The sequence below is a fragment of the Takifugu flavidus genome, chromosome 18 (genome assembly GCF_003711565.1).
Source record: "Takifugu flavidus isolate HTHZ2018 chromosome 18, ASM371156v2, whole genome shotgun sequence".
NCBI lineage: Eukaryota > Metazoa > Chordata > Actinopteri > Tetraodontiformes > Tetraodontidae > Takifugu > Takifugu flavidus.
The window spans coordinates 12,462,543-12,485,154 of record NC_079537.1 but is presented as its reverse complement, the minus strand read 5'-3'; the positions used below and the strand labels follow the sequence as shown (position 1 = coordinate 12,485,154).

General features: G+C 52.9%; 1 protein-coding gene across 4 annotated transcripts in view; it reads left to right on the top strand.

Annotated features, from left to right (window-relative positions):
* The window catches only part of rbfox3a (RNA binding fox-1 homolog 3a), a 223,950-nt gene that overhangs the window by 8,114 nt on the left and 193,224 nt on the right, over positions 1 to 22,612 (top strand). Inside the window, exon 1 of one of the 4 annotated variants that reach the window (XM_057015303.1) lies at positions 7,498 to 7,516. The exons of 2 other annotated variants lie outside the window; for them this stretch is intronic. The gene's annotated coding sequence lies outside the window, so the exon portion shown is untranslated. Of the gene's footprint in view, positions 1 to 7,497; positions 7,517 to 22,612 lie in introns of those variants that run through there. One more of the 4 variants, XM_057015306.1, reaches the window with a different exon arrangement.

Below are 22,612 nucleotides of genomic sequence, written 5' to 3'. Positions count from 1 at the left end.
GCCGTCCGTGGCGAGCGTCTGCACCCCCCTGTGCGTGGGGGGGGGGTCGGCGTCTCTGGGCTGTGACCACAGCATCACGACCCCCCCCCCCCCAGTAACGATTCCTGGGAATTAACCACGATTCATCACGGGAAGCCGATATCGGAGCGCCAAGAGGTTCCATTAATGATGATTTCTCCTCCACTCCTGACCAATCAGAGTGGCTCCTCACAGGCAGGGGCGTGTCTGCCCCGCCCACAGCCGCAGCAGCAGCAGCTAGCACGCCGGACTCTCGCTGTTCCCACGTCTGTCGGATCTGATGATCGGATCTGATGCCAGATGAACGAAAGTTCCCGGGGTCAGGAACTGAAACCGGGAACTTTCCCCAGGTGGAGGTCTCCGCCCCCCAGGTGGAGGTCTCCGCCCCCTCATGTGGAGGTCTCCGCCCCCTCAGGTGGAGGTCTCCGCCCCCGTCATCATCAGCCTGGTCCTTTACAATAGATAAGCAGGTTAAATTCTAGCATGAAAGGACCTGACGTGGCCTTTGATGTTGTTGGGCAACGCTGGACCCTCATTGGTCCAGAGGGCGTGAGTGGGCGGGGCTCTGAGGACCTGCCTGATGTGTGTGAAGTTTATGAGGCTTCATCTCTGTAACAAACCAAGGTTTCCACCTCCGCCGCTCCTGTTGCCGTGGGTTCATATTTCACGGGTTGTCAAGGCAACGGCAGCTTTCATGGTGCGCTGAAACATGTGAGGAGGCAGAGGTCAGGTGACGCGGTCGTCTGAGCCGCGGAATGAGCGGGAGTTTTGGGGACTCGGAGGATTTTGACTTCCTGACTTTCAGTTTTCAGATTCGTGTGTGAACGTTAAAGATTCGACCTTCTGAACTTCTGGCTGAAGAATTAAAGTTCTGCTGATTGATTGGCAGAACTTTTAAACCAGGAAGCTGTTGGCGGTCGTTAGCCTTTAGCCTAGAAGTGACTTTAGTTTTGACACTGTGCAGCGACTCGTCGTGCGTAAAAGTTTTTAATTAGACGAAACTCTGAACGTTCCTCTTTTTACCGTTAATATTTCTCAGCGTCGGCTCCAGATGATCATGCTAACTTGGCTTAAGCTACTTATCGCTAATGCCGGACAGACCTTTAAAGTGCCTCCATGTGGAGAAAATGCTAAAGTTTAGCTTCCGTTCCGACAGCAGCGGAGCGAAGGTTAGCCTCTGGACAGGCGCTCCGACGGCCGCCATCTGTCCGTCCGCTGCTCTGATTTCCATCCCCTCGGCATGCTGGGTAATAGAGATCAGTAATTGGCTGCCATAAATCCTGTGTGAGGACAAGGTGGGTCAGAACAGGCTGATTACTTCGACATTACACTCAATCTGAGCTGGTCCTTGACTGGAAAGATTTGGCGAGGTGAATTCTCATTATCCAGCTCGCTGCGCGTACGGATCTGTGCCAAGGCCTCCTCGCCGATCCCACCGCCGCCATCAACCTGCTCATAAACATCAAGAGGAATGTGTTTCCCCCGCTGCCGCGGCCTAAATCATTCACATTTGGGCATCAAACCTGCGTCCAAACACGTGTTTTTACAGGTCAATGACCTCCGAGTGACCTCCGAGGGGGACAGAATGGGGACAGAATGTCCACCTGGACGTCGGCTCTCCAGGTTCAGCCTCTTGAAGGGTCATTAGCACGTCAGCTACGTAGCTGATGGATGCTAACGCGCCCCTCTCCTGTTGTCCATCTTGGGGCCGACGAGCTAAATCCATTTTAAGCTTCTGAGTGGGTGGAAGGTGAAGCAGGCGGTGAAGTGTCTCCGGCTGAGGGTGTGACTGACGGGATTATGGGAACAGTAGTTTCTCGCCGCCCTTTAAGTTCTGCCATCAGGCTTTTATACTCTGCTTTTTTCAAGGCCGCCTCAGTTTTTTTCTGACTGAAGTGCGTCGAATTCCTTCATTGTAATTCTTTGTGCCTCCTCAGAAACTCTTTGATTCGCCTCCTCAAAGTCATTTTTCGTGCGGGAAAAATAAAATGTCCTCATCGGGTGTCATATCAGGATCGTCGATGCGCTGACGGCTGGAAATACGAGCTAAACGAGCGAGCGCCAGACCTACGAGTGGCGAGATGGAGGGAAATTTGTGCCGTGGCGGCGTCAGCGCAGACCCCCGTGGTGTGAAGTGTTCCCACTCAGAGGAGCACTCATGCTACCATCATCCGGCTACTTCACTTAGCAGCCTCCATTTGGGAGCCAGCACAAACACCGTTTTAGCGCTTTTATCTTAATGCGCCGCCACACGCCGCTGCGCTAAAGGTGTGATTATTGTGCACGGATCGGCGGCGGCGCATCTGGGCGGCGGCGTATTTAGACAAAAACTCCAGGATTCTCGTTTAGCTCCTCCCTTAGCACTGGTTCCTCCCGTGGCTTCCCAGTTGCTCCCAGTTTAAAGCAACGTGGTGTCCATCCGACCATCCGACTGCTTCTCTGACTCTCGAGGAAATAGGTTAGCGTCGCCGTCGCGCTAGGTTGCTAATATCGTGACAAGAAGCTTGGCCACGCCCCTTGGATCAGTGGGGAGGACGAGGCACAGGTCAGCCTCGATGGCGAGCCCGATGTGTCGTCACGCTGGTTTAATGGCGGCGTGGCGAGGGGGCCGACCTCATCACCACGGATGGTCGGACAGGCTCACGTGTCTGATGTGGAGGGGACGGGGACGGGGACGGGGACGGGGACGGCCGGCACACCGGACGCCGCGGAGACCAGCGTCACGACCGCATTAGCGCACATCAGAGCGAGAGAGGACAGGAAGTGTTCGTCTTTCATCGCGTCTGAGTGATGAAAGAAGCAAAAGGATCAAACTGGTTTACTGGAAGTTCTGTTAGCATCGACGATTCCGAAAACATCGCCACCCGGTGGCCATTCCTGACCTGGGAATCAGCCACGAATGTGTTTATTGGATAACCGCCGTAGTTCCAGCCGTTAAACTCCGTTAAACTCCGACTGAAAGTTTGGAGGCTGAGACGTTAGCGTGCAGCTAAAGGCGCGCCGCGCCGGCGTTGCTACCCTCGAGCAGACAGCACGAGAACAATGACGTTACCTTGACAGCAACGTTCCTCCCAACAGTCGAGACGAAGGTTATTAATCGATAAACAAGAGCTGCAAACAAACAGCGAAAACTGATAAAAGAATCAGAAATGCGTTTCCAGATTCCATAAATTCAGTCATTAGCACTGAGCTACATTAGCTTTACAAGGGCAGCTGCCTCTCAGCAACATTTTATAATTTGCTGATTTTTTTCTCGGAACAGTGATGAGTGAACTCGCGACCTTCACAGCTAACGAGCTAACATAATGATAGCCTGATCGATCTGCATCCGATCACCTGACCGGGGTCGATAACCACGGCGGCCTCGGCGCGTCTCCCGCGTTCGTGCCGTGTTCTACTCCGGGTTCTCGTGTAGCTAATGGGCTAACGTGACGGCAGCGTGCGGCTTCTGAAGTGATGGAGGCGCGACTCGTCCGCCAGATGCTACCTTCGCCCTTGAATGCTAACGATGTCTGCTTATGCAAAGTCACGTCTGCGCTCCCGAAGGATCTTAGCCTGGATTCCCAAACTCTTAAAACAAATCACACCGTGTTGTCAGCATAACAATGTCAATAAAATGACACTTCACTTCTTAGCGACCCCCCCTCCCCCCCCCCTGCCCCCCCTCCCCCGCCGGCGTTCCGCATTATCTAAATCTGCGACACGACTTCTGCAATCCGCCCGACAGCTGCCCCAAAACAAATGGAAATGGATGAAAATGCAAATGGAACTCCGACTTGATCCTCCAAAGTTTCCCGTTGCTGTAATCTCTGTTGCCGTGCGGAGCAACCTGCAGGCAACGTTCCTCCTATCTGACACTTCCTGGCTTTGTTCCTTTCTTCTCTGGACCCAAAGTTGAGGCAACGGCGGCTCAGTCGCCTCAGTTGTTTGTTGCTGGAAACATTCGTTTTCCGTTTGTTAAATGTTCATTTTAAAAGACGTAAAGTGCAAAACAGCGTCTGAATGCTAACGGCAACGAGCATTTTTAATGAGTTACGCTTCGTCTCATCCCATCCAAATGTTGCTTTGATAACTTAAACTTGACAGAGAAGCCGCGTAATTATTCCCATTAGTGACAACGTCAGGTTGGCAACATTCCAGAACCAAAAGACTTTTCATTTCCTGTCAGGAAGGTCGGAGAAAAGCAGGACGTCCGCGGAGCGGAAAACAGGAAGTGTTTGACAGGAAAACATGACAGAAACAATTAAAGTCTTCTGGCTTCTCATTGGTCCGCAAATGTTTGTTGGACGTCGTGACAGAAACGAGCTACACGCCGCCGCCGCCGCGCCGACAAGCGTCCGGAGACGTGAGGCAGCAACGGCAACATTAAAGACACCTGTGTTACCGTGACAACGAGAGCAGATTCATGCTAACTCTAACCTCCTCCCTTCAGCAGGTCGGTTCTTCATCTTGTGACCAATTTAACCTTTGACCTGTAGGTCTCACAACAGCTAGCATAAACGGACCGAAACCAAAGGAGGCGTTCAGGAACGGGTCTGGAACAAAGAGACAGATGGAAGTTTCACCTGATTTTTTAAAGGAAAACCGTGTTTCGCCTCCAGATGTGAAGCTTTTCGCGCAGGTCTCGTGCGACAGGAGAGCGATGGAGGGGGGGGGCGGGGCTGCCCGGCCCTGACACCTCGGGAAGAGCGCTCATTCATCACACGCCGTCGAGCTTGAGCCTCCGTAAATCACTGTGGATAAAGGACGCGCCGTAAAGAATGGAATAGTGAAGGTAAGGGGTTTAAATCCCCCAGATGATCCCAGATAAACACCCAGAGACTCCTGACAGTCCCTCGTTACCGCGGCGAGCTGGAGGAGCTGTCAGCGCTCCCCTCCTCGCCTTTCATCTGCCGCTAACAGTCGGCCTGCTAATATCCTCAATTATCTCGCCAATATGTTGCCTGGGAAAAGGGAAAGTTCCGCGGAGGCATCCACACTTTAAAAGTTTTAATTTGACAGCTTGTGGCGTGATGGCGGCGGCGGCGGCGTGAAGCGGCGCCGCAGGGGAGGTGCTGGACGGCTGCGGTTCTGGCACGTTAGCGCCAGCAGTAAATATTAGTCTGATTTCAGAATCATTCCGGTTGTGATTCGGTGTAAAAACAGGAAAAGGCTGCCGATTTTTAAGGGGGAAACAGTAAAATCAGCATTAACGAAGAATTTTCATCGTTAATGCTGCTTCGTGATGGTCACATGGAGACGTCACCCCGCCAATAGCAGGCTCCACCCACATTAGCGTGAGCCTGTCAAGGGTTTAGCGCTGATCGGTCCGGGCGGTGAAGAAGTCGTGGGAGCGGCGTTCCAGCCAGCAGCCGTCTCCCGTGACAACCTCGTCTTCACTTGACGTGCAGACGCGCAGCGATGGAAGCTGAGAAGGTTGGACTGGAGCGAGCGAGCAGATGTGGGAGGCGGCTTCTTCCTACACAACTTTTATTTAGGGCTACAAACGTGTGGGAGGCTAATTTTACAGCTTCCACGCTCTTCCAAATAAAGGTGCTGTAAGTGGAGACGTGTTGGGGTCCCTGAAAGCACCATGAAGCCGCTCGGTCCTGCAGCGCCCCCTGGGGGCCCTCGCTGTCCGGCTGAAGAAGCTAAACACGTGCTAACTGTGATAAGCTAAATGCAGCTTTGGAACAGGAAGCTGCAGTGGTTTTCCTCATGCATGTCACGTGCACGCTCATCAAGTGCTGTGAGGACATGAACACTTTAAACATGTGACATCAACCCTGGAGCCTCAGAAAGTTCCCCCAGGAGCTGAGGAGCCCAGGAGGAGCACCTCGGAACTCTGAGCCGGACCGTCGTGGATCCTGCCGAGACCAGACGGAGCAGAAACAGGCTGAACGACGGTTAGCTTTAGCCAGCTTTAGTGTGTCGGGCTGATTTTGTTGTGCCACAACCTTGAACACGCTAACGGCTCCGAACCCTTTTAAAAGAGTCGTTTTCTTCTGTGAAACGAGGTCAACTCATCAAAACTCCAGAAACAAAGCAGTCAAAGACATCAAAGAGCTTCCTCTGACGTGGAGGCGGATCAGTGTCACACGTGAAATATATATTAGCTCAGGGAACGTGGGAACGTTCCGGTGCTCCATAAACAAAATAAAAACAGATAAATATTCATTTAACAAAATAGCAAATGAAGACAAAGACGCTTCAGTTTAGCACTTAGCTTCATCGTTCTTGAGCAGAAATGCTACATATCGGGCAGGTTTGGCTACGTATATGTTATGTAGCTTCTGTGTTGCTAGCCAAGAATGCTAGTAAGGCGGGACCAGTTTGTAAATACTGTGTCTGACCACCAGGGGGAGACGACACTGGCAGGATTAGATGGGTTTGTGTAGCTATGGTAGCTATGACAGATGTTCTGGACTGTAGAAGCGGCGTTCCGCAGCGTTCCGCAGCGTTCCGCAGCGTTCCTCTTTCATTCCTGCAGGTCAGCGCCGACCGCTGTTGCTAAGTGCTGAAAATTGTTGAGAACCTTCTCCAAAGAGCGCTTACACAACCTTGACTGTGCGTTTCCACGTGGGCGTCGTCACGGGCAAGCGCCGCTTTGTTGATCAAAGAGGGAAGCGGCGGTGGTTTGTGACGAGGCTGACGGACCACACGCTTCCCCGCCGGCGCTCACGGCGAGCACGCGGCGCCCAATCAGCCACGTTAGCGCTCACACAATAGGATTAATCACATGATCACAGCTGAGCGAACTCGGGCCTGAAGTCGGAGCCTCATAACGAACCGCAGCCACGAAATTCTAATACAGTATTCCACCTTGAAGCACTTCAGAACTTTTCCACGCTCGCCGGCTTGGCGGCTGATGATGGCGGCAAACTTTAAAAGCAGCAAAAGTGGAGATTCTGCGGCAACATATGGACGCCGTTCGGCCGACGCCAACCGGCAGGCGAATAAATCGCATTAATTGAGACGCTCTCGTCCAACAGCAGATGTCGGGACTCGAGTCTGGACGGAACGTCGCGCTTTGGCCGGAAACTCGGAGCGACGCGCTCGTCTAAAAATAATCTCTTAAAGTGAATCTGCAGGGACGATCAAGGAAAATAGATTCTTCTCCCCACAAATGTGAAAATATCCCAAAAGGATCCGGAAAAATAAAAGGAAAATTTTTTAAATAAATTCGGAAACATCCAACTTGAATCGATTTCTTGGGCTTTTCGTGCTTTGATCAGTTCACGCGGCTCAACGTGAACTTTGACCCAGCGTGGATTTGGCGCCATCTCGCGCTGAAAGCACATACGGGCATTTCCTGCCGAGGCCACGCCCACTCGGGGGTGACAGTTTCAGGGATTCGCGATGAAATTCGGAGTTCAGCTTTTAATTTTTACGCTAAAACAGCGACGAAAGCGTCGAGTGTGTGTTTACTCCTGCAGCAACATGGCGGAGCCGCGCGAAATATCCGGAAACGGACGTGAAAATGAGCGAATGTTCGTCCATCGTAACGTCGCGTCAACAGGTGAGCTGAGGCTTCGCGGGTTTATTTCGTAAACGTTTGTGCTGAATGACGCAGAAATCACATCTTAACACTGTTTATCCAAATGAATTTTAACAACACAACAACCTGCTGTTGTTGCTGCACAACAGTGCCGCTAATTAGCCCAAATCTGCTTTAATTAAGCTGTTTTCGTGGTGAACCGGACTCGTGCTTCTTCACCTGTGGTGAGATAAACCGCAAATGAGGCTAATCTGGCTCAGTTGCTGCTACTTTGGTTTAGCTCGGACTCCGTTAGCATGTTGATGTAGCTCGGACTCCGCTAGCATGTTGATGTAGCTCGGACTCCGTTAGCATGTTGATGTAGCTCGGACTCCGCTAGCATGTTGATGTAGCTCGGACTCCGCTAGCATGTTGATGTAGCTCGGACTCCGCTAGCATGTTGATGTTTCGGGAAACTCGTCCTTGTTTTTCTAATTTAACCGGATTTAATTAGAAGAAACGTGAGTTTAATTAGCTTTAGCCCGTTAAAACTAAAGCAAACGTTGGTTAAAATACAACGCGTGTTGTTAAGGCTAGTAAAGAAAGCAACTTTGGTAGCTTTAGCCAAAATAGCAATTACTACTGACATTTAATGTAAAGCTAAGCTAACAAACCTTGGTTTTATTTATTCTTTCCTGATAATTCCCCCCAAATCTTTAGATTTTAAACAGTTTCCACACTTAAAACCCAGATTTGCTCCGAGCCGGAAGCACCGACCGTCGGAGGTCGCCGCGGTTCCCCGGCGGCTCCGCGTCCTCGTGCCGAGCGAAGCCTTCGCCCCCCCCCCCCGCCTGATGTTTAATTCATGGGGGGGCTCCCGGGGACACTCGCACACAACACGGAGAAAGTGTGTGTGTGTGTGTGTGTGTGTGTGGGGGGGGGGGGGGGGGGGGGGGGATGTTCGCCTTCGGGATGTTAAATTAATGAAGGCGGGAGCTGAGGCGGGAACGCCGAGGACGCGACGGAGGCCAGAGACAGCTCGTGCCCCCCCCCATCACAGGTTGATTAAGCCGCGGATTAGGGAGCTCCCTCGCTCCCGCCAAATTGGCCAGAGGGGAAGGAAGTGGCGGCGAGCGGCGCCGAGGGAACCTTTGATGTGTCAGCCGGAGCGTCCGGCATGGCCGGGCGTTATTGACCCCCCAGCCGGGCGCTCTTGACCCCCCAGCCTTGATCTGTGACGGATCCCCTGGTGAGGGCGGCGAGCGGAGACTCAGCTCTTTCCAGAATCTCCTAAATTCTGCTGATCCGCCGGAGCGGCGGCGAGGTGGGCAGGGCGGCGGCCTGGGGCACGCGTCCACGTTCCTGTCAGGAGAATGTGAGGACGCCAATCCGTCACGAGGATCAAATAAGCCCCGCCCCTCAGTTAGCATCAGTAGCACCCGGGGCGAGCAGCCACCTGTGACTGGGCGGGAACGTGGGGGAGGGGCTTCTGTCTGTGTCGCCTCTCGTGTGTCAACGGCGGCGGCGTTTTCCTGCTGACAGGCGCCACGGGAACGCCGTTACTCACCCTGGTGGCGGCGGCGTCTGTCTTGCTAATGTAATGAGTCAGGCTGATGATGCGATCGCAGGACTCTCTTGACCCCGCCCCCCCGCCGCTCCTACATAATGATGGGATGTGTTGGCGCTGATTTATTGTCGACCTTGAACCCGGTGGCGGCAGAACCTGATTGTTCACGGATGAGGGAACGGGATCATTCCCACACGCCCCGACCGGCTCTGGCACGGACCCTGGTGACTCCGGTCTGACCCGAGAGCGGCGGCCGTGGACGGAATCCACAATAGATCCCAGACGGAGTCCGTCGGGGCCGGATGAGGATTCCTGCGTTTGCAGCATCTTGTCAATAAAGTTCCAAGGAAGCTCCTGTAATTCCAGGGATGCTAATGTCCGCTAACCGGAGGAGATCCGTAAAAACATCCCTAAAACCGTCTGTACGGACTCCTGATCCACATCGGTCGGTCCTGAATCCGCCTGTTTGCTCCCACCCGTTAGCGACGTTTCAGCAGCTTTTTATCGTGAAACTCTTCCTGCTGCGTTATCGCGGTCGGGAGTGGGAACGTTTTCCTTGGGGAACCTCAGCGTTGCTGGTTGTCCTCACGTGTTGGCGCTCACCAGCACGTGCCAACATGCTAGCTCGCGAGCAGGAGACGTTTGTTTTCAGCCCAAATATTGGCTGGATCCCACAAATCGCGGCTATTAGAGAGGACGGGAACGCTGCGTTTGAGCCGGACTTCCAGAAATAGGCTCCATCTGTTTTCCGCTTCGCTACCAGCCAGAACTGGAGCTGGGAACGTTTGTTGAGAGAGGAACAAATATGGAGGCAGGAACGCTGCCAGTCAGGTGACTGGAGATGCTAACGGGACCACCTGCGACGTGAGGCGGCTCAGCCCGTGGGGTGAGAGCTGATGTAGCATTAGCATGAGCATTAGCCTGAGCATTAGCATGCGCTGAGTGGCGCCACTTTGACTGCGTATCGGCGTCGGATACGGGAAAAAAGAACAAGGTGACTCGATCGCTGCGATAAGCAAAAATCTCAACTCGATGGCGTCAATAAGTTCCCGGGGTTAGCGTGGGGGCTAACCTTGTAGCAATGACACGGCGGCGGCAGATAGCCGTGGCGAGCGCGCTGCTACGTTTTATTGCTGTGTGTGCAGCGATCGCTGCAGTCGACCGAGAGGTCAAAGGCGTAAAATTCTGCGGGGTTGATGTTGGCTAATTCTGAGCAACACATCAAAGCTAAGGTCAACTAGCAACATTCACGGTTTCCAGTGAAGATTCCGAGATTCTGGAGGATGGATGATGGATGGATGATGGATGGATGGATGATGGATGGATGGATGGATGGATGGATGGATGATGATGGGTGGATGGATGGATGATGGGTGGATGATGGATGGATGGATGATGGGTGATGGGTGGATGGATGATGGATGGATGGATGGGATGGATGGATGGATGGATGATGATGATGGATGATGGCTGGATGGATGGATGGATGCTGGATGGATGGATGGCTGATGGATGGATGATGATGGTGGATGGATGATGGATGATGGGTGGATGGGTGATGGGTGGATGATGGATGATGGATGGATGATGGATGGATGGCTGGATGATGGATGGATGATGGGTGATTGATGGATGGATGGATGATGGATGGATGATGGGTGGATGGATGATGGATGCTGGATGGATGGATGATGGATGGGTGATGGATGATGGATGGCTGATGGATGGATGATGGGTGGATGATGGATGGATGGCTGGATGGATGGATGATGGCTGGCTGGCTGCTGGCTGGCTGCTGGCTGGCTGCTGGCTGGCTGCTGGCTGCTGGCTGGCTGCTGGCTGGCTGGCTGGGTGCTGGCTGGCTGCTGGCTGCTGGCTGGCTGCTGGCTGCTGGCTGGCTGCTGGCTGCTGGCTGCTGGCTGGCTGCTGGCTGCTGGCTGGCTGGCTGCTGGCTGGCTGATGGATGGATGGATGCTGGATGATGGATGATGGATGATGATGGGTGATGGATGGATGATGGGTGGATGATGGATGGATGGATGATGGGTGATGGATGGATGGATGATGGATGGATGGATGGATGATGGATGGATGGATGGATGGATGATGGATGGATGATGGATGGATGATGGATGGATGGATGGATGGATGGGTGATGGATGGATGGATGCTGGATGGATGGATGGGTGGATGGATGATGGGTGGATGGATGGATGATGGAGGATGATGGATGGATGGATGGATGATGGATGGATGATGGGTGATTGATGGATGGATGGATGGATGGGTGGATGGATGATGGATGGATGATGGATGGATGGGTGATGGATGGATGGATGGATGGATGATGGGTGATGGATGATGGATGATGGATGGATGGATGGATGGATGGATGATGGATGGGTGATGGATGGATGGATGATGGATGATGGATGATGGATGATGGATGGATGGATGGGTGATGGATGGATGATGGGTGATGGATGGATGGATGGATGATGGATGGATGGATGGGTGATGGATGGATGATGGATGGATGATGGATGATGGATGGATGATGGATGGATGATGGGTGATGGATGGATGGATGATGGATGGATGTTAGCAGCGAGGTTAGTTAGCCGTCGTTGGCTTTCCTGCCGTTGTGGGGACCGCTGTGGGAGAACCGAGGCTGACCTCTGACCTGTGGGGGCGCCAGTGATCAGGTCATGTGACCTCATGCGTTCAGTGCCTCTGTCCCGTCCTGGTGCTCCGCCCCCCCGCGCCGGCGTGCTGTTGGCCAGCGTAGTTAGGGATTTGGCGGCGGAGGCCAGCTGCCGCCGGAGTGGATCCGGGATCAGCAGATCAAAGGTGTCGGTATCTTAGCGCCCGGCTGGGTTCACATAAACAGATCAAGGCTTCCGCCATGTTTTTATTCCGGTTGATATGGAAATGTCACGTCGTTTCAAAGGCGGAACTTTGTTTTATTCATGTCTGAGGCTGCTTCATGTGGACCTTGAAGAGCCGGAACCGGAGCGGTGGGAGCTAAAGAGCGGCGCTCCCGTTTGCTGCTGCAAAGATGGAATTTTAAATGAGGCGTAAAAGACTTGTGAGGAAACATTCCCCTTTGTTCTGGACGGAATTCCAGCAGAAGATTCCAGAGTGAGGCGTCGGAGTTCCAGCGGATCTTCCAGGCCGACAACCTCTCGCTCCCTTGATGTTAATCGTGCTTTTTTTCCCCCGGATGTCTTTGAAAAATGGGAATACCGTCGTCAGGCGGCGACGCGAGTCGAGCAGAGAAAAGTTTGTCTTTAATAACGTTAATGAGTCTGTAATTAGTTTCTGTACTGGAGCAAAAATGCGGAGGTAATTAGCAGCTGCAGGAATAATTAATCTGCACGTTCCCACCATCGTTAATCCCACTGTTATTTGGAATCTTATTGATGAGCCGCCTCCCCAGGAACAACAGGAGCGTTCCGCTGTTGTCAGGCCTCATATTTGACCTTTTGACCTGTCAGAGCAGCAGGCCCCGCCCCTCCCCGAGGCCACTCCCCCTGACGGCCCTCTCCTTCCTAATTGACTGATGGGAAATTAGGAGGAGATACGAGGGCTAATCCAGTTCCATGGGGCGGGGGGGGGTTAAAGAGGTGATCTCTTCACACATCTTAAACCAATCAGGCCTAATTGAATCCAGGCGCCGCGGTTCAAATATGTCGCATTAGCGTTCCGATCCGGGAATTATTGAGGGATTGTTCCGGAGCGGCCGGATCTGATTTATTCTCCGCACAGACGAGGCTTAATTACAGCCAACGGCCTTATCTCCCCCCGCTAATCCTCCCTTTGGACTCTTCCGCCTTCAGCGACTCCTCGATACCATCGGACTGTGGTGGGCGGAGCCAGTCTGAGGGGCGGCGCCGGCTCATCTGGTCATCCATACCTTTATTCTGGTCCGAGTCACGTGGATCAGGGGGCGGAGCTCGGAGTGTCCGTGTCCCGGCTAACGTTAGCGGCAGCGGCTAAAGCGGAGCGCGATCGTTCGGGTTTACGTTTTTTACCCTCCGGAAAGTTTCCCCTGAAGTTCCGAACTGTTTTTTTTTAATGTGATGGGATGATGAAGAGCCTCTTCCCAGCTTTCATCCGGCTGGAGAAGATTAATCCGTTCTCGGGCACATTAAGCTTCCATTTCTTTCCGATGGATGAGTTTTCCATTTTTCTTCATCTCCGTTGTGTTTGCTAATCATTATTCTGCCATTAGCTACACATCATGTTTGTTTTAATGTGATCTTTATTTCCCGCTCCTGCACTTCCTCCTCCACCTTCCTCCATTTGGAATTTCATGTTCCTCTAATTAAAATGTTGTCGGAGGATTTTCGGCGCTGATGAACGATGTTTCCGAGGCCGTCGCTTATTTTCCCTATTTCCTCCGCGCAGCTTCCCACAAACAGGAAGTGGCAAGGTGACGCGTTTCCAACGCTAATTACAATTAGCACAATTTAGCTAGCCACAATTTTTAACAGCGCACAGTTAGCAACTTTTCTTTAGCTGCACTTCAGCGTCTCTAATTCCGTTTTTTATTGTGATCATTATTATTATTTAGATCGGAAAACTGAAATGAGACATTTTTCATCTGGAGGTGATAAAACCCGCGGCGCTCCGTCTGACCTTTGCTAAGTGAGCGCCGCACGCCGGCGGCTGATGGCGGTAATAGCGGTGTCGGGGTTGACAACGTGCAGAAAGCAATACTGTCATCGCCCATATTCCCGTTTGGGAAAATCTCATTTCTTCCGTCTTCTCGCCCGCTCATGGCTGTCATCGTGTAATCCAACGGCCGCCGCCGCCGCCGCCTTCCTCTCATTTCTTCTGGCCTTGGTTGCCGGCCGGACTGGATTGTTGTAGTCAATTCCGATTGTAAACGTTGCATCTTCTCCGAGCGGGAGCGGCTGGATGTGGCGGAGCGCCGCGTACGGGATGTCAGGATGGAGGAAACGGAAACCCGTCGGCATCTCGGGGCCGCGGCCGCGTTTTCCGGCTGGTTCCGCTCGGATTTACAAACTGTTTGTTTATCGGAAACATCTTCGCAGCTCAATTATTGTCCATTAAATGCGGATGAAAGCGTCTCGCTGCCGCCCGGGTTTATCCCAGAGTGGAGTTAATGTTGAAAATAGCCGTCTGCGCCGCACGCTCTTCATTAGCACGGCCGTCCTCACCGTCGCCATGGAGACACACGTGCACGGTTCACTTTGATGATGTTTCATCCACTAATGAGGACCCTGTTTAATTCTTCCATTTCAACTCTTATCTCTCCTCTTTGAGTAAAAACAAACACATTTTTCCCTCCTTTGCTAAGTAACTGCTAGCGGCTGCTAGCTACAAGCTACGGAGAGAAGGAACGAGCAATGTTGTTGAAAGACGTTAGCGTTTAGCATCCATGTGCCCATGTGACGTGGCAGCTGTTATTATTTGGTCGTTGTTTTGACAAAGATTAGCATTTCCTGCTAATCACAGCTCTTGTTGACCGTTTGTGGCTACATGTCACATGGCAGCATTACGATGCTAACCGTCGACCGCTACCAAATTCTGAGACGGTGCGGAAAGTGAGCGCACCATGTAAGGCGGAGCTAAAATGAGCTTCTGAACAAGGATGGCCACGCCCCCGTTTGTTGTCGGAGGGAGGATGATAAATTAGCGACGGCGTATCTGGCGGACGGGTCGTGGTCGCGGTTCTTCCGTCGTTTCTGTCGGCAGTTTAATCCGTTTTGTGGCGACACGGCGGAACGCTCTTATCTGAGACGTAAACATTCAAAGGGATCGTCTACATACCAGGAGACGATCCCTCTTTTCCCGGTGAAGGGAACACGCCGCGCCTGAGCTAGCTCGTTGCGAGCGAACAAGGCTTCAGTTGTTTGCGGCAGGACGCCGCGGCGCTCGTTTTCATCAACACTCTTGTTCAGGTGGCTGATTTTGCTTCTTATCTCGTTAAGAGCGTCGCTGCTGTCGCCTGTCAGAGGCCCGCCGCCGCCGCCGCGCTAGCGCAGAGCCCAGAATGACACTAATTAAAGTCGTTGATGTCTAAAATCAAGCGCCCCGCGTCTTTAGTCACAAAGCTGCATTAGCATTAGCCCCCGCACGCCACACATGTGCTTATCATGTCGTTTGTTATCATGTCGAGGAACACGCCACTCCGGTCGGTTTACGCCAGTAAAGTTTTAATCACTTTTTTGTGGTTACAATTGAACGAAAGGGTTAATTTTGCATCTCGTTTCGCTAACGTGCTAGCGGCTTTATTTTAGGCCACGAGACTCAAATTGATGGTTGACAAAATCCATCAGGTTGCGCAACAGCTAAACGGCAACAATCCTGGTGCGTTGCAGTTAGGCTAGGCTGCAGTTAGCAGTTAGCTTAAGCAGAAGAATTTTGTCTTTTTAAACCGTCGAAGCTAGTTCACTGACCACTAAATGCATGAAGCTAGGAGGAGCTAGGTGGCGCGCCTGTAGCTTCTATTTTGTTGTTACGTTAATGATATTTTTCACCGCTGTGTTTGCTAACTTAGCTTTCTTTAGCTTTGAGCGTGTTGCTACCTGTGAGTCCGTCCCGGATCGTGGATGGACTTCATCCCGGCAGGCTCCGCCTACTGTTTGGAGTGGCAGCGTGTCACGTGACCCCGGGTGCTCGACGCCTGTTTTCTGCCTGTATCACAGCCCGTAGCATCAGCTAGCCCCCCCCCCCCTCCCACCACCTATTTGAGATGCAGCGGCGCCTCCGCAGGTTCGGGGGGGTCAGCTCCATCAATCTGCTCCCCCCGGCCCCCCCACGTCCCCCGGTGTCGTTAATCACTGCTGCTAATTAGTCCTAATTACTCACTGCTGCCTGGAAGACCCCCCCCCCCCCCCAGGTGGCGTCCTGCTCCTCGGCATTCCTCAGGTACGGGGGGGTGGGGCTGTGAACGTCAGGCATGGCTCCGCCCACACGCAGCCTTCCTTTATCTCTTTGATCCTCTGATGATGTCATCATCCACGGTCGTATTCTTGCTTTCATCCATCACATTTTCTTTCATTTCCTCCGTGTTGATTTATTCCCATCGATCCTGTAATTTTTACAGGAGTTTGTTGGGAAAAAGCTCATTAAAGTTGTTGATTTAGACGAGTTATTAAACACAAAAAAAACATCAAAATAAGAGAAAAACAACTTATTTGAGCAAACAACCTGGAATGAAAATAAAATAACATTTTCATTCAGGGTCGTTTTGATTTTTCTGCTTTAAGGTAGAAAAAGGAAACAAATGTTTTTAAAATCACAGAATTCAGAATAAAATCAGAAAAACCTCCAGAATTTCATGAATATTCAAACGATTATAAAAAGAAAAATATTCCTTTAATCAGTAAAGATGGTAGCTGTTTGTTTGGAACTGTGCTGCGTTTCCATCGGGAACTGATGCTAGCTACAGCTAGCTCGCTACAGCTAGCATCCAGACTGACTTAGCCTTAGAAGCTAACTTATTAACGTATGTTGCTTTTTAATCCGTTTAGAGCAGCAGCTAATGGCTAAAGAGCTGCGTTTTATATTCATTAACCTTTGCGAATGATAATCGACGTTAAACAGGCAGAAGAGATGCTAACAGACGTGCTAACCTGAACCAAACGGCTTCAGTGTTTGATTTCAGATCGGCTCAGGGAATTTTTCTGTTTGACCCGAGCCGACCGCACGTTCTCGCGGTGCAGAATTCCTTTGTGGATTTTGCCGCCAAGGCCAAATAGAAGCGATCCGGCGGCGGCGGCGCTGAATAGAAACCGTTTTTGTCGGGAGGACGGCTGCAGTTTTGAAAGCAATCAGCGTCGCCGCGTCGGGAAGAAAAGAGAGTGTCAAGAGTCAGAAGTGGAACGCTGCCGGAGCGCTAAACTTTAGACTTTACTTCGCTTTTTCATCCGCTCTTTTTTGTAAATGACAAGACGACATTGACCTTTCACCCAGAAACCCAGAGCGAGCCCCCCCCCCCCTTCCCGCCGCCGCCGCCTCTCCGATTAGCGTTTAGCGTTCTCATTGCTGCGAACGTTTTAGCAACGACATGAGTCATCGATCGGAGAATTCATCCGCCTGGTTCAATCATTCCAAGGTCCGTCTCCTGGTTGTTGTCATGACTACCGCCACCAGGGGGCGCTGCCACGCCCCTTCGTGGATAAAGCTTCACATGAACCGGAGCGGGTTAGCATGATTGCGGCCAGCGTACGTTTCCTTTTTAAAAAAAAAACATAAATTCAAACCAGCGAAGCAGTTTTTAATCTCCCTGATGGGAAACTCGGAAGTTTATGGTCGGAAACCTCGTCAGGATGCCTCCCCAGGAAGCTTCTCCAGGTTTCCAATAAGCTGATTCCCATTTTGTTCATTAAAGCTGCCGGTTGGTTCGGCTCCAGTCCCGGAGACAAAAATTGCTGAGGTGTTTTTTTTTTTTTTTTTTAGTTCCGTTGCCGCGGAAACGTTTGCGATGTTTCCTCGGACGGAGCTCGAGAGTGAGGATGTTGAGTGCTGGGATTCAGGAATGGGAAGGAGGAGAGATAAAAACTAATACTAATGCTAACCGTGTTAGCATGTGTGTTTCTCCCAGTTGCTCATTTACAGTGTTTCTGGAAAACTTGGAAAAGCTCTTTGTTCCGCCAATCGACCCCCCCCGAGCAGCTAGCACCAGATTAGCGTAGCGTGCTAGCCCACGTTTATATAGATGGGAGGTTAAAGGTTAGAACGGCGCCCCCAGAGGCAGGAAGCTGCATCGCTGGCTGCTGTTGGATCAGCTCCGGGCTGCAGATCCTCGCCTGCTGTTCCGACGCATCTTCAGCCATGACGGCGGCGAGGAGGGAGTGTGGCGGCGGCCCCACGTGGAGGGAGCGTGAAGTAAACAAACAGACGCAGGAGCCCCGCGGCGAGCGGCGACACACCCGGGACGAGTGGAAACGTTCTTCTGACACGCACAATTAAAACCGACGCCGCTGCCACGTGACGCAAATGAGCGCCATTAATCAGCCGACAAATGAATTATTAGCAGATTAGCAAACGAGCCAGATTAAGCTCAGCAATGAGCCTTGAATTATTAGCAATATTTGCCTCCATCGATCAGCCGAGAGCTCGTTGGAACATCAGGACACGCGGCAGAGCAACAAAGTTTCCAGGAAAACTCGGCGACGGTAGCGGCGGCTAGCTAACATCCAGCTGTAGCTGCATTTAGGCTGCTGTATGAGGCTAACTGATTAGCATAGCGTTACAGCACCAGCTCCAGGGATCGGCGCGTGTTGCTGATGGATGTGCCACCTCATTACGACGGCGCCGCGGAGCAGCTAAACGAACGTAAAGGGCAGAATAATGGACGGACGCGCGCGACCTGGTGGCAGGAGGTCACCTGCTGCTTCCTCGCCGCCTGAGAGGAGAACCTGGTTACCCTCCGAACCCGAGCTGAACATCTGCCTGGGAGACGACGTTGCTCCCGAGCCTCGTATCTCGGAGGGGAAGTGGCGTCGGAGTGACTGGAGTTCCCCCGGAGTGGCGAGGGAGAAAGATTAGCGGATCAAGTGCTGAAAGACGAGAGCGTTTAGCAGAATCGACGACACTTGGGAGGGTTGAGGAGCGCCAGGCGCCGATATTAGAGATTTGAAAGGTCGAGATTAAGCCGCCTGATAATGAGCAGATCAGCGTAAACGTGCACGAACGTGCGCTGTAGCGGAACTGAGACGAGCTCCTGGAGATATTAGCGTGTTGCCGAGGTGGCTAATTTTTTTCTCTCCTTTATTTCAGGATGAACAGTGATAGGAGTCATTTTCCACGTTTGCTAGCTACATCAGTCAGGAATGCCGACGTCTCCGGCTGTAATTAGCCGATCCTGGCTAATGGCGTCCGTGGCGATGCATTTTCACGGCGGCGCCGTAGCGCCCATGGCGGCGAGCAGCTATCGATTTCATCTGCTCTAATAATGTCGTTCCCTCTGCTTGGTTTCCGTGAATCGTGACATCGGCGGCTCCACAATGTGGTCGTTTAATCAATTTATACAATTGAACCTCTTTAACATATTGATGTGCAGTTAGCCTCGCACGCGCGCGGCCTTTTATCCCCTCGAGCTGAGGAGACTCCGAGGGAGCTTCTCAGATCTTCTGCCGTTATTTATCATGTGACATTTAGCGAGGCCGCGGCGGCGGCGGCGCTCCACTTTAATTAAAGGTTCAACCTCTTCACACGATGACAAATTAACTGGTCGGTGCCACGGAAGAGTGGCGGGACACACCCGGTCCTCCTCCGCTAACGGGCGCTAGCGCACAGCTCAGCACACCAGCGGCGGCCAGCTAACGTTAGCCCCGCCCAGCAGCTCCTGGAGAGCTCCATCAGGGAAGTTCTTGCACCTGGGAACAATCAGGGACAATCGGATTTCCCCGGAGCCGTAGGTGGACTCGCCGTCCACCAGCTCTTTTCTTTCCCAGTTTTCCAGGCAGACGACTTCCAGGACGCAAATGTGATGGGACCTGTTAAAGGAACCAGATTACACGTGTAATCAGATTACTTGTGATCTGATTACATTCTCCTGATTGGTTGAAAGCGTTCCGATGGGATCCGGTTTTGCTCCGTTGTGATCAGATCCGGGCTCCCGTGTCCCGACGCCTCCGATTGGACAAAACAGGCGGCTCCTCCCGCTGCAGGTGCAGGTTTCAGACGTGATCCTGCTGTAAACTGTGAAGGAAGGACATTTAATTGCTCGCCGACGCTAACGAGTTAGCGAACTAATTAAAGGGTGTGTGTGCCGCCCTGTGGAGTCCCACATCGCCGAGGAAAGCAGGGACACCTTTAATGAGGAGCCTTGATAACCCTTCAAAGGAGGAGTGTGTGTGTGTAACGATGCCCAGGGCGGTGTGTGTGTGTGTGTGTGTGTGTGTGTGTGTGTGTGTGTGTGTGTGTGTGTGTGTGTGTGTGTGTGTGTTGTGTGTGTGTGTGTGTGTCTGTCTCACCTCGGGTGTGTGGAGTCTTGCTAGCAGATGCCAAGTGTTTTCAGTCCATCGCCCACAGCTACCTGCCTCCGTGTCCTAATCAAAGAGCTTCGCTGCGCTTCCAAACGGTTCAAAGAGAGCGGCCGCGGCTCGTCGCTCAGTGGGTGGCACGTGCACGCGCACGTACGCACGCACGCACGCACCCTGCCTCCTCCTTTATTCCTCTATTGTATTATTCACCTCAGGACCGTCACCCTTATTGGACAGAAGCACCTTAAAGGTGTCGCCACCGAGCTCAGCACCTTTATTTAGCTGCATTTTCCCACAATCCTTCACTTCCAAACTCTTTCCCGCCAGTCGTTCGGGGTGATTTATGTATTCCGACGAGCCGGAACGCCGCCAGAATTAGCGTTATTGAGAAAGCCTCCTTAACGGTCATTTGGACCAGCAGGCGGTGCGTTCAGGGACCAGGAATCTCGCCGCCCCCGTAAACAAGCGCTTCCCTTTTTTCCCGTGTTTGGTCACAATATTTTCCTCGCCGTCGGTGACGGCTGTTATTTCGCCCCGCGGCTCCTGTCAAAACTAACACGGCTTAATTGACTGCGAGCGAATGAGCTCCTGGATTGATCCTGTCAGGCTCGTCGGGAAGTGACGCCGCTCCATCTGTGAGGCGCCGTCCCAGCGACAGCAGCAATCTGTTGCTGGGACGGCGCCAAGCCGGAAAAAAGAGGGAAAACTACAGCGAGCACCTCGGGCGCCGCGTGTCCCCTGATCAGCTGTCAGCCACGACTCGCTCCGGTGAACGCACACGTGTAAACGTCACACGTGTAAACGTCACACGTGTAAACGCACACGTGGCGCCATGGTTACCCCCCCCCCCACCGAAGGGGGCACAGGAAATCAACGCCCTCGTGTCAGGAGGACGCTCGTCTCGCCGCGGCGCCGCTTCAGCTGGACTCTGACCTTTGACCTTTCCCCATCAGTCTATTTAGCCCCTCCCCCCTTAAATATTTAGCTGAGTGTCAGTGATAGGGCAGGAGTGTGTGTGTGTGTGTGTGTGTGTGTGTGTGTGTGTGTGTGTGGGGTGTTGAGGGACAGGCCTGTCACTCAGGGGCGTCATGGCGACGGCGTGTGGTCGCTCTGATGCCTGACAGATGGAGAGGTGAAATGCATTGTGGGAGCCGACGGCGTCCCGAGTCACGTCTGATGGATACTTGGTAGAAGGGGCGGAGCCAGACCTCACCCGATCACCTGCGGTGTACGTGGGCCCTGGTCCCACCCCCCCGCCCCCACTTTGCGCTCCTCTTCCCGCCACAGACGACATAGTGTCTCAGCGATCCCGACAGCGTGATTAATGGCGCTCGCCGCGCTCGCCACCTCATTCCGTTACTGTCAGAGTTAAGTGGGCCGCAGACAATAATAAACAGTCAGTCTTGTGTGAAGCCCCGACGCCGCCATTCCCACACGCCTCCCCAGGAGGGGGGGGGGGGGGGTTGGAGGGGATGGGGCGGCCGTGGAGGTCGGGCACGGGGAGTTGGCGTGGCCACGCCCCCCGTGGCGCTTAACCACGAACCCGAATTCAATCAGTGATTCAGAAGGACTGCGAGCAAAGTCTGGGGGCGGGGCTTCGGCGTCGGAGCCTGGTTGGTGGCGTCCTCATCTCCCCCCGCTGCTGTCGGGCCGGGGGTCCGGGGGCGGGCTTGTGTTGCGGTTTGACTTCCAGTCGGCGACCTCGCTGAGGCGGCGAAGCCGTCGCATCCTCTCCCCCCTCCCCCGATTACCGGGTTGACCTCGCGGCCCCGCGCTCGCTGACCGACAAATCCGCTCGCCGTCCCCCACCTCCTCGCCGCTGGCAGATTGTCTTTGCGTCTACCGGAATGGCCCCGGAGAAATGGAGTGGCGTGATCTCATCCCGGCGAGCCCATTGTTTTCACTTCTGTGCCCAGTGTGTAATCGCCATGGCGATAAGAGGATGATTCAGGAGGAAACGCGCCTGTGAAACAGCCAAATTACTGTTTTGATGGCTTTTGATGGCGGGGGGCATAATTGCTGGATGGAAGGAAGGATGGAGGGTGAAATCCATCACAGATTAGTATCTCTAATCCTGGCGTGGGGGCGGGGCCTGCGAAGGTTCTCCACGCCGTGGGTAGCTAATGAAGCCGCCGCCGCGCACGCCGACTAAAATAGCTGCCGGTTCTTCTTCCCATGGCAACCTTTGGCCCGCCGGATTGAAATCGCTTTCCCGATGGCACGGCTGATTATGATATTGTTCTATCCCCGTCGCCATAGCAACGGCAATTTTCACTTTGTTGGTGCGCGGGAGAAAGTTCCAAGTTTATGTATTTTTGGCAGCTGGCGTGAGGCTCATCAGCACATGGCGAGAACACGGGTCTGAGGATTACAGCGTGTAGTAATGAGCGGGCCGCGGCGCCGGCGGTATAAATACACCGCGGGATTATAATTAGCCCGACTCCGCCTGTTTAGACACACTCGAGTGGAACTAAAACCTTATTGACTTCTGGAGACGATTTCATATTAATTGGACGCCTCTTGGTTTCAGCCGCAGCGAAAAGACGCTAAAATTCCTCTGTTTACTCGCCGTTATTGATCTATTTATGGGCCTTAGCCCGTTTTAGT